Source organism: Schistocerca gregaria, chromosome 2 (assembly GCF_023897955.1).
Source record: "Schistocerca gregaria isolate iqSchGreg1 chromosome 2, iqSchGreg1.2, whole genome shotgun sequence".
Lineage (NCBI taxonomy): Eukaryota > Metazoa > Arthropoda > Insecta > Orthoptera > Acrididae > Schistocerca > Schistocerca gregaria.
The window spans coordinates 1,016,297,967-1,016,307,501 of NC_064921.1; the positions used below are offsets into that span (position 1 = coordinate 1,016,297,967).

General features: G+C 52.1%; 29 non-coding genes across 29 annotated transcripts; 20 read left to right on the forward strand and 9 right to left on the reverse strand.

Annotated features, from left to right (window-relative positions):
• Window positions 1–390: 390 nt before the first annotated feature.
• On the forward strand, window positions 391–463 carry Trnav-cac (transfer RNA valine (anticodon CAC)). Its single transcript has one exon. It is a non-coding gene; the product is annotated as a tRNA-Val (tRNA).
• Window positions 464–621: 158 nt separating this feature from the next.
• Window positions 622–694, forward strand: Trnav-aac (transfer RNA valine (anticodon AAC)). The gene has a single exon. It is a non-coding gene; the product is annotated as a tRNA-Val (tRNA).
• Window positions 695–887: 193 nt separating this feature from the next.
• Trnap-ugg (transfer RNA proline (anticodon UGG)) lies at window positions 888–959 on the reverse strand. Its single transcript has one exon. It is a non-coding gene; the product is annotated as a tRNA-Pro (tRNA).
• A 412-nt stretch (window positions 960–1,371) lies between these two features.
• Trnav-cac (transfer RNA valine (anticodon CAC)) lies at window positions 1,372–1,444 on the forward strand. The gene has a single exon. It is a non-coding gene; the product is annotated as a tRNA-Val (tRNA).
• Window positions 1,445–1,602: 158 nt separating this feature from the next.
• Window positions 1,603–1,675, forward strand: Trnav-aac (transfer RNA valine (anticodon AAC)). Its single transcript has one exon. It is a non-coding gene; the product is annotated as a tRNA-Val (tRNA).
• A 193-nt stretch (window positions 1,676–1,868) lies between these two features.
• Window positions 1,869–1,940, reverse strand: Trnap-ugg (transfer RNA proline (anticodon UGG)). The gene has a single exon. It is a non-coding gene; the product is annotated as a tRNA-Pro (tRNA).
• Window positions 1,941–2,352: 412 nt separating this feature from the next.
• Trnav-cac (transfer RNA valine (anticodon CAC)) lies at window positions 2,353–2,425 on the forward strand. Its single transcript has one exon. It is a non-coding gene; the product is annotated as a tRNA-Val (tRNA).
• Window positions 2,426–2,583: 158 nt separating this feature from the next.
• Trnav-aac (transfer RNA valine (anticodon AAC)) lies at window positions 2,584–2,656 on the forward strand. Its single transcript has one exon. It is a non-coding gene; the product is annotated as a tRNA-Val (tRNA).
• A 193-nt stretch (window positions 2,657–2,849) lies between these two features.
• Window positions 2,850–2,921, reverse strand: Trnap-ugg (transfer RNA proline (anticodon UGG)). The gene has a single exon. It is a non-coding gene; the product is annotated as a tRNA-Pro (tRNA).
• A 412-nt stretch (window positions 2,922–3,333) lies between these two features.
• Window positions 3,334–3,406, forward strand: Trnav-cac (transfer RNA valine (anticodon CAC)). Its single transcript has one exon. It is a non-coding gene; the product is annotated as a tRNA-Val (tRNA).
• A 158-nt stretch (window positions 3,407–3,564) lies between these two features.
• Trnav-aac (transfer RNA valine (anticodon AAC)) lies at window positions 3,565–3,637 on the forward strand. The gene has a single exon. It is a non-coding gene; the product is annotated as a tRNA-Val (tRNA).
• Window positions 3,638–3,830: 193 nt separating this feature from the next.
• Window positions 3,831–3,902, reverse strand: Trnap-ugg (transfer RNA proline (anticodon UGG)). Its single transcript has one exon. It is a non-coding gene; the product is annotated as a tRNA-Pro (tRNA).
• Window positions 3,903–4,314: 412 nt separating this feature from the next.
• Trnav-cac (transfer RNA valine (anticodon CAC)) lies at window positions 4,315–4,387 on the forward strand. Its single transcript has one exon. It is a non-coding gene; the product is annotated as a tRNA-Val (tRNA).
• A 158-nt stretch (window positions 4,388–4,545) lies between these two features.
• Trnav-aac (transfer RNA valine (anticodon AAC)) lies at window positions 4,546–4,618 on the forward strand. The gene has a single exon. It is a non-coding gene; the product is annotated as a tRNA-Val (tRNA).
• Window positions 4,619–4,811: 193 nt separating this feature from the next.
• Window positions 4,812–4,883, reverse strand: Trnap-ugg (transfer RNA proline (anticodon UGG)). The gene has a single exon. It is a non-coding gene; the product is annotated as a tRNA-Pro (tRNA).
• A 412-nt stretch (window positions 4,884–5,295) lies between these two features.
• On the forward strand, window positions 5,296–5,368 carry Trnav-cac (transfer RNA valine (anticodon CAC)). The gene has a single exon. It is a non-coding gene; the product is annotated as a tRNA-Val (tRNA).
• Window positions 5,369–5,526: 158 nt separating this feature from the next.
• On the forward strand, window positions 5,527–5,599 carry Trnav-aac (transfer RNA valine (anticodon AAC)). Its single transcript has one exon. It is a non-coding gene; the product is annotated as a tRNA-Val (tRNA).
• Window positions 5,600–5,792: 193 nt separating this feature from the next.
• Window positions 5,793–5,864, reverse strand: Trnap-ugg (transfer RNA proline (anticodon UGG)). The gene has a single exon. It is a non-coding gene; the product is annotated as a tRNA-Pro (tRNA).
• A 412-nt stretch (window positions 5,865–6,276) lies between these two features.
• On the forward strand, window positions 6,277–6,349 carry Trnav-cac (transfer RNA valine (anticodon CAC)). The gene has a single exon. It is a non-coding gene; the product is annotated as a tRNA-Val (tRNA).
• Window positions 6,350–6,507: 158 nt separating this feature from the next.
• On the forward strand, window positions 6,508–6,580 carry Trnav-aac (transfer RNA valine (anticodon AAC)). Its single transcript has one exon. It is a non-coding gene; the product is annotated as a tRNA-Val (tRNA).
• Window positions 6,581–6,773: 193 nt separating this feature from the next.
• On the reverse strand, window positions 6,774–6,845 carry Trnap-ugg (transfer RNA proline (anticodon UGG)). The gene has a single exon. It is a non-coding gene; the product is annotated as a tRNA-Pro (tRNA).
• Window positions 6,846–7,257: 412 nt separating this feature from the next.
• Window positions 7,258–7,330, forward strand: Trnav-cac (transfer RNA valine (anticodon CAC)). Its single transcript has one exon. It is a non-coding gene; the product is annotated as a tRNA-Val (tRNA).
• Window positions 7,331–7,488: 158 nt separating this feature from the next.
• Window positions 7,489–7,561, forward strand: Trnav-aac (transfer RNA valine (anticodon AAC)). Its single transcript has one exon. It is a non-coding gene; the product is annotated as a tRNA-Val (tRNA).
• A 193-nt stretch (window positions 7,562–7,754) lies between these two features.
• Trnap-ugg (transfer RNA proline (anticodon UGG)) lies at window positions 7,755–7,826 on the reverse strand. Its single transcript has one exon. It is a non-coding gene; the product is annotated as a tRNA-Pro (tRNA).
• A 413-nt stretch (window positions 7,827–8,239) lies between these two features.
• On the forward strand, window positions 8,240–8,312 carry Trnav-cac (transfer RNA valine (anticodon CAC)). The gene has a single exon. It is a non-coding gene; the product is annotated as a tRNA-Val (tRNA).
• A 158-nt stretch (window positions 8,313–8,470) lies between these two features.
• Trnav-aac (transfer RNA valine (anticodon AAC)) lies at window positions 8,471–8,543 on the forward strand. Its single transcript has one exon. It is a non-coding gene; the product is annotated as a tRNA-Val (tRNA).
• Window positions 8,544–8,736: 193 nt separating this feature from the next.
• On the reverse strand, window positions 8,737–8,808 carry Trnap-ugg (transfer RNA proline (anticodon UGG)). The gene has a single exon. It is a non-coding gene; the product is annotated as a tRNA-Pro (tRNA).
• Window positions 8,809–9,221: 413 nt separating this feature from the next.
• Trnav-cac (transfer RNA valine (anticodon CAC)) lies at window positions 9,222–9,294 on the forward strand. Its single transcript has one exon. It is a non-coding gene; the product is annotated as a tRNA-Val (tRNA).
• A 158-nt stretch (window positions 9,295–9,452) lies between these two features.
• On the forward strand, window positions 9,453–9,525 carry Trnav-aac (transfer RNA valine (anticodon AAC)). The gene has a single exon. It is a non-coding gene; the product is annotated as a tRNA-Val (tRNA).
• The last annotated feature ends 10 nt before the right edge of the window (window positions 9,526–9,535 follow it).

Below are 9,535 nucleotides of genomic sequence, written 5' to 3' on the forward strand. Positions count from 1 at the left end.
TATTTCAGTGCACTGGGTCCCTCGATGTGGTCCAGGGTGCTCTGGAAAGTCTCGTGTAGGCTGGCGGGATGGGGGCGGCGCGAATTCCCGCGGTCGGCGGCCTTCCTGGGCTATTGGTACCTTCATGTAGAGCTGCCGCTGGGCTCGCACTCCCTGCTGCTAAGAAAGTGATTGCTTTTGCTGCTATGATTTGCAATCACGACTGCGGGAAACGCCGCTATTTCGTTAGGGGTGCTACGGCAGACACCTTCTCGAGCACCCCGAAGACTTCTTGAGCCCTTGGCTGTGATGGTTTCCAGGCTGTCAAAAGAACTGTCGCGTGTGCATTCACGGACGGGAGAGAGGCTGAGGTAATTGCGAGTGAACGGAGATGGACTCCTCCCGTTCGCAGTTTCCGTAGTGTAGCGGTTATCACGTCTGCTTCACACGCAGAAGGTCCCCGGTTCGATCCCGGGCGGGAACAGTATTTTCCTGCCTATGTCGTATTGTACTCCAGTGAGCCACGACATCTGAGGATCTTCTGCATGTACCTTTGTTCTGCAAGTAGCGCATTTATTTAATTTCTTAGTAACGATGACAACACCAGCACGAGTTGTCTCTAATGTAAGGCGCACACAAGTAGTTTCCGTGGTGTAGCGGTTATCACGTCTGCCTAACACGCAAAAGGTCCCCGTGTCGATCCCGGGCGGAAACACTTTTTTATCATTAAAAACAAGACATACTAACATGCATCTGCTACCATCTGTACCCAAAAACCTTCGTAATCGCCTTCACACGTCAGATCAGTGTCAATTGCTCACATCAAATATGAATTTCATTTGATACTGACGCCGAGCATTTTGCGTCGACTCAGCCACTCACGTGCGACCAGTTTGCACAAAACGCTAGGGCTCGTCCGGGATTTGAACCCGGGACCTCCTGCACCCAAAGCAGGAATCATACCCCTAGACCAACGAGCCATCTGACGTGGCAAATGACTATTATTTCAGTGCACTGGGTCCCTCGATGTGGTCCAGGGTGCTCTGGAAAGTCTCGTGTAGGCTGGCGGGATGGGGGCGGCGCGAATTCCCGCGGTCGGCGGCCTTCCTGGGCTATTGGTACCTTCATGTAGAGCTGCCGCTGGGCTCGCACTCCCTGCTGCTAAGAAAGTGATTGCTTTTGCTGCTATGATTTGCAATCACGACTGCGGGAAACGCCGCTATTTCGTTAGGGGTGCTACGGCAGACACCTTCTCGAGCACCCCGAAGACTTCTTGAGCCCTTGGCTGTGATGGTTTCCAGGCTGTCAAAAGAACTGTCGCGTGTGCATTCACGGACGGGAGAGAGGCTGAGGTAATTGCGAGTGAACGGAGATGGACTCCTCCCGTTCGCAGTTTCCGTAGTGTAGCGGTTATCACGTCTGCTTCACACGCAGAAGGTCCCCGGTTCGATCCCGGGCGGGAACAGTATTTTCCTGCCTATGTCGTATTGTACTCCAGTGAGCCACGACATGTGAGGATCTTCTGCATGTACCTTTGTTCTGCAAGTAGCGCATTTATTTAATTTCTTAGTAACGATGACAACACCAGCACGAGTTGTCTCTAATGTAAGGCGCACACAAGTAGTTTCCGTGGTGTAGCGGTTATCACGTCTGCCTAACACGCAGAAGGTCCCCGTGTCGATCTCGGGCGGAAACACTTTTTTATCATTAAAAACAAGACATACTAACATGCATCTGCTACCATCTGTACCCAAAAACCTTCGTAATCGCCTTCACACGTCAGATCAGTGTCAATTGCTCACATCAAATATGAATTTCATTTGATACTGACGCCGAGCATTTTGCGTCGACTCAGCCACTCACGTGCGACCAGTTTGCACAAAACGCTAGGGCTCGTCCGGGATTTGAACCCGGGACCTCCTGCACCCAAAGCAGGAATCATACCCCTAGCCCAACGAGCCATCTGACGTGGCAAATGACTATTATTTCAGTGCACTTGGTCCCTCGATGTGGTCCAGGGTGCTCTGGAAAGTCTCGTGTAGGCTGGCGGGATGGGGGCGGCGCGAATTCCCGCGGTCGGCGGCCTTCCTGGGCTATTGGTACCTTCATGTAGAGCTGCCGCTGGGCTCGCACTCCCTGCTGCTAAGAAAGTGATTGCTTTTGCTGCTATGATTTGCAATCACGACTGCGGGAAACGCCGCTATTTCGTTAGGGGTGCTACGGCAGACACCTTCTCGAGCACCCCGAAGACTTCTTGAGCCCTTGGCTGTGATGGTTTCCAGGCTGTCAAAAGAACTGTCGCGTGTGCATTCACGGACGGGAGAGAGGCTGAGGTAATTGCGAGTGAACGGAGATGGACTCCTCCCGTTCGCAGTTTCCGTAGTGTAGCGGTTATCACGTCTGCTTCACACGCAGAAGGTCCCCGGTTCGATCCCGGGCGGGAACAGTATTTTCCTGCCTATGTCGTATTGTACTCCAGTGAGCCACGACATGTGAGGATCTTCTGCATGTACCTTTGTTCTGCAAGTAGCGCATTTATTTAATTTCTTAGTAACGATGACAACACCAGCACGAGTTGTCTCTAATGTAAGGCGCACACAAGTAGTTTCCGTGGTGTAGCGGTTATCACGTCTGCCTAACACGCAGAAGGTCCCCGTGTCGATCCCGGGCGGAAACACTTTTTTATCATTAAAAACAAGACATACTAACATGCATCTGCTACCATCTGTACCCAAAAACCTTCGTAATCGCCTTCACACGTCAGATCAGTGTCAATTGCTCACATCAAATATGAATTTCATTTGATACTGACGCCGAGCATTTTGCGTCGACTCAGCCACTCACGTGCGACCAGTTTGCACAAAACGCTAGGGCTCGTCCGGGATTTGAACCCGGGACCTCCTGCACCCAAAGCAGGAATCATACCCCTAGACCAACGAGCCATCTGACGTGGCAAATGACTATTATTTCAGTGCACTGGGTCCCTCGATGTGGTCCAGGGTGCTCTGGAAAGTCTCGTGTAGGCTGGCGGGATGGGGGCGGCGCGAATTCCCGCGGTCGGCGGCCTTCCTGGGCTATTGGTACCTTCATGTAGAGCTGCCGCTGGGCTCGCACTCCCTGCTGCTAAGAAAGTGATTGCTTTTGCTGCTATGATTTGCAATCACGACTGCGGGAAACGCCGCTATTTCGTTAGGGGTGCTACGGCAGACACCTTCTCGAGCACCCCGAAGACTTCTTGAGCCCTTGGCTGTGATGGTTTCCAGGCTGTCAAAAGAACTGTCGCGTGTGCATTCACGGACGGGAGAGAGGCTGAGGTAATTGCGAGTGAACGGAGATGGACTCCTCCCGTTCGCAGTTTCCGTAGTGTAGCGGTTATCACGTCTGCTTCACACGCAGAAGGTCCCCGGTTCGATCCCGGGCGGGAACAGTATTTTCCTGCCTATGTCGTATTGTACTCCAGTGAGCCACGACATGTGAGGATCTTCTGCATGTACCTTTGTTCTGCAAGTAGCGCATTTATTTAATTTCTTAGTAACGATGACAACACCAGCACGAGTTGTCTCTAATGTAAGGCGCACACAAGTAGTTTCCGTGGTGTAGCGGTTATCACGTCTGCCTAACACGCAGAAGGTCCCCGTGTCGATCCCGGGCGGAAACACTTTTTTATCATTAAAAACAAGACATACTAACATGCATCTGCTACCATCTGTACCCAAAAACCTTCGTAATCGCCTTCACACGTCAGATCAGTGTCAATTGCTCACATCAAATATGAATTTCATTTGATACTGACGCCGAGCATTTTGCGTCGACTCAGCCACTCACGTGCGACCAGTTTGCACAAAACGCTAGGGCTCGTCCGGGATTTGAACCCGGGACCTCCTGCACCCAAAGCAGGAATCATACCCCTAGACCAACGAGCCATCTGACGTGGCAAATGACTATTATTTCAGTGCACTGGGTCCCTCGATGTGGTCCAGGGTGCTCTGGAAAGTCTCGTGTAGGCTGGCGGGATGGGGGCGGCGCGAATTCCCGCGGTCGGCGGCCTTCCTGGGCTATTGGTACCTTCATGTAGAGCTGCCGCTGGGCTCGCACTCCCTGCTGCTAAGAAAGTGATTGCTTTTGCTGCTATGATTTGCAATCACGACTGCGGGAAACGCCGCTATTTCGTTAGGGGTGCTACGGCAGACACCTTCTCGAGCACCCCGAAGACTTCTTGAGCCCTTGGCTGTGATGGTTTCCAGGCTGTCAAAAGAACTGTCGCGTGTGCATTCACGGACGGGAGAGAGGCTGAGGTAATTGCGAGTGAACGGAGATGGACTCCTCCCGTTCGCAGTTTCCGTAGTGTAGCGGTTATCACGTCTGCTTCACACGCAGAAGGTCCCCGGTTCGATCCCGGGCGGGAACAGTATTTTCCTGCCTATGTCGTATTGTACTCCAGTGAGCCACGACATGTGAGGATCTTCTGCATGTACCTTTGTTCTGCAAGTAGCGCATTTATTTAATTTCTTAGTAACGATGACAACACCAGCACGAGTTGTCTCTAATGTAAGGCGCACACAAGTAGTTTCCGTGGTGTAGCGGTTATCACGTCTGCCTAACACGCAGAAGGTCCCCGTGTCGATCTCGGGCGGAAACACTTTTTTATCATTAAAAACAAGACATACTAACATGCATCTGCTACCATCTGTACCCAAAAACCTTCGTAATCGCCTTCACACGTCAGATCAGTGTCAATTGCTCACATCAAATATGAATTTCATTTGATACTGACGCCGAGCATTTTGCGTCGACTCAGCCACTCACGTGCGACCAGTTTGCACAAAACGCTAGGGCTCGTCCGGGATTTGAACCCGGGACCTCCTGCACCCAAAGCAGGAATCATACCCCTAGCCCAACGAGCCATCTGACGTGGCAAATGACTATTATTTCAGTGCACTTGGTCCCTCGATGTGGTCCAGGGTGCTCTGGAAAGTCTCGTGTAGGCTGGCGGGATGGGGGCGGCGCGAATTCCCGCGGTCGGCGGCCTTCCTGGGCTATTGGTACCTTCATGTAGAGCTGCCGCTGGGCTCGCACTCCCTGCTGCTAAGAAAGTGATTGCTTTTGCTGCTATGATTTGCAATCACGACTGCGGGAAACGCCGCTATTTCGTTAGGGGTGCTACGGCAGACACCTTCTCGAGCACCCCGAAGACTTCTTGAGCCCTTGGCTGTGATGGTTTCCAGGCTGTCAAAAGAACTGTCGCGTGTGCATTCACGGACGGGAGAGAGGCTGAGGTAATTGCGAGTGAACGGAGATGGACTCCTCCCGTTCGCAGTTTCCGTAGTGTAGCGGTTATCACGTCTGCTTCACACGCAGAAGGTCCCCGGTTCGATCCCGGGCGGGAACAGTATTTTCCTGCCTATGTCGTATTGTACTCCAGTGAGCCACGACATGTGAGGATCTTCTGCATGTACCTTTGTTCTGCAAGTAGCGCATTTATTTAATTTCTTAGTAACGATGACAACACCAGCACGAGTTGTCTCTAATGTAAGGCGCACACAAGTAGTTTCCGTGGTGTAGCGGTTATCACGTCTGCCTAACACGCAGAAGGTCCCCGTGTCGATCCCGGGCGGAAACACTTTTTTATCATTAAAAACAAGACATACTAACATGCATCTGCTACCATCTGTACCCAAAAACCTTCGTAATCGCCTTCACACGTCAGATCAGTGTCAATTGCTCACATCAAATATGAATTTCATTTGATACTGACGCCGAGCATTTTGCGTCGACTCAGCCACTCACGTGCGACCAGTTTGCACAAAACGCTAGGGCTCGTCCGGGATTTGAACCCGGGACCTCCTGCACCCAAAGCAGGAATCATACCCCTAGACCAACGAGCCATCTGACGTGGCAAATGACTATTATTTCAGTGCACTGGGTCCCTCGATGTGGTCCAGGGTGCTCTGGAAAGTCTCGTGTAGGCTGGCGGGATGGGGGCGGCGCGAATTCCCGCGGTCGGCGGCCTTCCTGGGCTATTGGTACCTTCATGTAGAGCTGCCGCTGGGCTCGCACTCCCTGCTGCTAAGAAAGTGATTGCTTTTGCTGCTATGATTTGCAATCACGACTGCGGGAAACGCCGCTATTTCGTTAGGGGTGCTACGGCAGACACCTTCTCGAGCACCCCGAAGACTTCTTGAGCCCTTGGCTGTGATGGTTTCCAGGCTGTCAAAAGAACTGTCGCGTGTGCATTCACGGACGGGAGAGAGGCTGAGGTAATTGCGAGTGAACGGAGATGGACTCCTCCCGTTCGCAGTTTCCGTAGTGTAGCGGTTATCACGTCTGCTTCACACGCAGAAGGTCCCCGGTTCGATCCCGGGCGGGAACAGTATTTTCCTGCCTATGTCGTATTGTACTCCAGTGAGCCACGACATCTGAGGATCTTCTGCATGTACCTTTGTTCTGCAAGTAGCGCATTTATTTAATTTCTTAGTAACGATGACAACACCAGCACGAGTTGTCTCTAATGTAAGGCGCACACAAGTAGTTTCCGTGGTGTAGCGGTTATCACGTCTGCCTAACACGCAGAAGGTCCCCGTGTCGATCCCGGGCGGAAACACTTTTTTATCATTAAAAACAAGACATACTAACATGCATCTGCTACCATCTGTACCCAAAAACCTTCGTAATCGCCTTCACACGTCAGATCAGTGTCAATTGCTCACATCAAATATGAATTTCATTTGATACTGACGCCGAGCATTTTGCGTCGACTCAGCCACTCACGTGCGACCAGTTTGCACAAAACGCTAGGGCTCGTCCGGGATTTGAACCCGGGACCTCCTGCACCCAAAGCAGGAATCATACCCCTAGACCAACGAGCCATCTGACGTGGCAAATGACTATTATTTCAGTGCACTGGGTCCCTCGATGTGGTCCAGGGTGCTCTGGAAAGTCTCGTGTAGGCTGGCGGGATGGGGGCGGCGCGAATTCCCGCGGTCGGCGGCCTTCCTGGGCTATTGGTACCTTCATGTAGAGCTGCCGCTGGGCTCGCACTCCCTGCTGCTAAGAAAGTGATTGCTTTTGCTGCTATGATTTGCAATCACGACTGCGGGAAACGCCGCTATTTCGTTAGGGGTGCTACGGCAGACACCTTCTCGAGCACCCCGAAGACTTCTTGAGCCCTTGGCTGTGATGGTTTCCAGGCTGTCAAAAGAACTGTCGCGTGTGCATTCACGGACGGGAGAGAGGCTGAGGTAATTGCGAGTGAACGGAGATGGACTCCTCCCGTTCGCAGTTTCCGTAGTGTAGCGGTTATCACGTGTGCTTCACACGCAGAAGGTCCCCGGTTCGATCCCGGGCGGGAACAGTATTTTCCTGCCTATGTCGTATTGTACTCCAGTGAGCCACGACATGTGAGGATCTTCTGCATGTACCTTTGTTCTGCAAGTAGCGCATTTATTTAATTTCTTAGTAACGATGACAACACCAGCACGAGTTGTCTCTAATGTAAGGCGCACACAAGTAGTTTCCGTGGTGTAGCGGTTATCACGTCTGCCTAACACGCAGAAGGTCCCCGTGTCGATCCCGGGCGGAAACACTTTTTTATCATTAAAAACAAGACATACTAACATGCATCTGCTACCATCTGTACCCAAAAACCTTCGTAATCGCCTTCACACGTCAGATCAGTGTCAATTGCTCACATCAAATATGAATTTCATTTGATACTGACGCCGAGCATTTTGCGTCGACTCAGCCACTCACGTGCGACCAGTTTGCACAAAACGCTAGGGCTCGTCCGGGATTTGAACCCGGGACCTCCTGCACCCAAAGCAGGAATCATACCCCTAGACCAACGAGCCATCTGACGTGGCAAATGACTATTATTTCAGTGCACTGGGTCCCTCGATGTGGTCCAGGGTGCTCTGGAAAGTCTCGTGTAGGCTGGCGGGATGGGGGCGGCGCGAATTCCCGCGGTCGGCGGCCTTCCTGGGCTATTGGTACCTTCATGTAGAGCTGCCGCTGGGCTCGCACTCCCTGCTGCTAAGAAAGTGATTGCTTTTGCTGCTATGATTTGCAATCACGACTGCGGGAAACGCCGCCTATTTCGTTAGGGGTGCTACGGCAGACACCTTCTCGAGCACCCCGAAGACTTCTTGAGCCCTTGGCTGTGATGGTTTCCAGGCTGTCAAAAGAACTGTCGCGTGTGCATTCACGGACGGGAGAGAGGCTGAGGTAATTGCGAGTGAACGGAGATGGACTCCTCCCGTTCGCAGTTTCCGTAGTGTAGCGGTTATCACGTGTGCTTCACACGCAGAAGGTCCCCGGTTCGATCCCGGGCGGGAACAGTATTTTCCTGCCTATGTCGTATTGTACTCCAGTGAGCCACGACATGTGAGGATCTTCTGCATGTACCTTTGTTCTGCAAGTAGCGCATTTATTTAATTTCTTAGTAACGATGACAACACCAGCACGAGTTGTCTCTAATGTAAGGCGCACACAAGTAGTTTCCGTGGTGTAGCGGTTATCACGTCTGCCTAACACGCAGAAGGTCCCCGTGTCGATCCCGGGCGGAAACACTTTTTTATCATTAAAAACAAGACATACTAACATGCATCTGCTACCATCTGTACCCAAAAACCTTCGTAATCGCCTTCACACGTCAGATCAGTGTCAATTGCTCACATCAAATATGAATTTCATTTGATACTGACGCCGAGCATTTTGCGTCGACTCAGCCACTCACGTGCGACCAGTTTGCACAAAACGCTAGGGCTCGTCCGGGATTTGAACCCGGGACCTCCTGCACCCAAAGCAGGAATCATACCCCTAGACCAACGAGCCATCTGACGTGGCAAATGACTATTATTTCAGTGCACTGGGTCCCTCGATGTGGTCCAGGGTGCTCTGGAAAGTCTCGTGTAGGCTGGCGGGATGGGGGCGGCGCGAATTCCCGCGGTCGGCGGCCTTCCTGGGCTATTGGTACCTTCATGTAGAGCTGCCGCTGGGCTCGCACTCCCTGCTGCTAAGAAAGTGATTGCTTTTGCTGCTATGATTTGCAATCACGACTGCGGGAAACGCCGCCTATTTCGTTAGGGGTGCTACGGCAGACACCTTCTCGAGCACCCCGAAGACTTCTTGAGCCCTTGGCTGTGATGGTTTCCAGGCTGTCAAAAGAACTGTCGCGTGTGCATTCACGGACGGGAGAGAGGCTGAGGTAATTGCGAGTGAACGGAGATGGACTCCTCCCGTTCGCAGTTTCCGTAGTGTAGCGGTTATCACGTGTGCTTCACACGCAGAAGGTCCCCGGTTCGATCCCGGGCGGGAACAGTATTTTCCTGCCTATGTCGTATTGTACTCCAGTGAGCCACGACATGTGAGGATCTTCTGCATGTACCTTTGTTCTGCAAGTAGCGCATTTATTTAATTTCTTAGTAACGATGACAACACCAGCACGAGTTGTCTCTAATGTAAGGCGCACACAAGTAGTTTCCGTGGTGTAGCGGTTATCACGTCTGCCTAACACGCAGAAGGTCCCCGTGTCGATCTCGGGCGGAAACACTTTTTTATC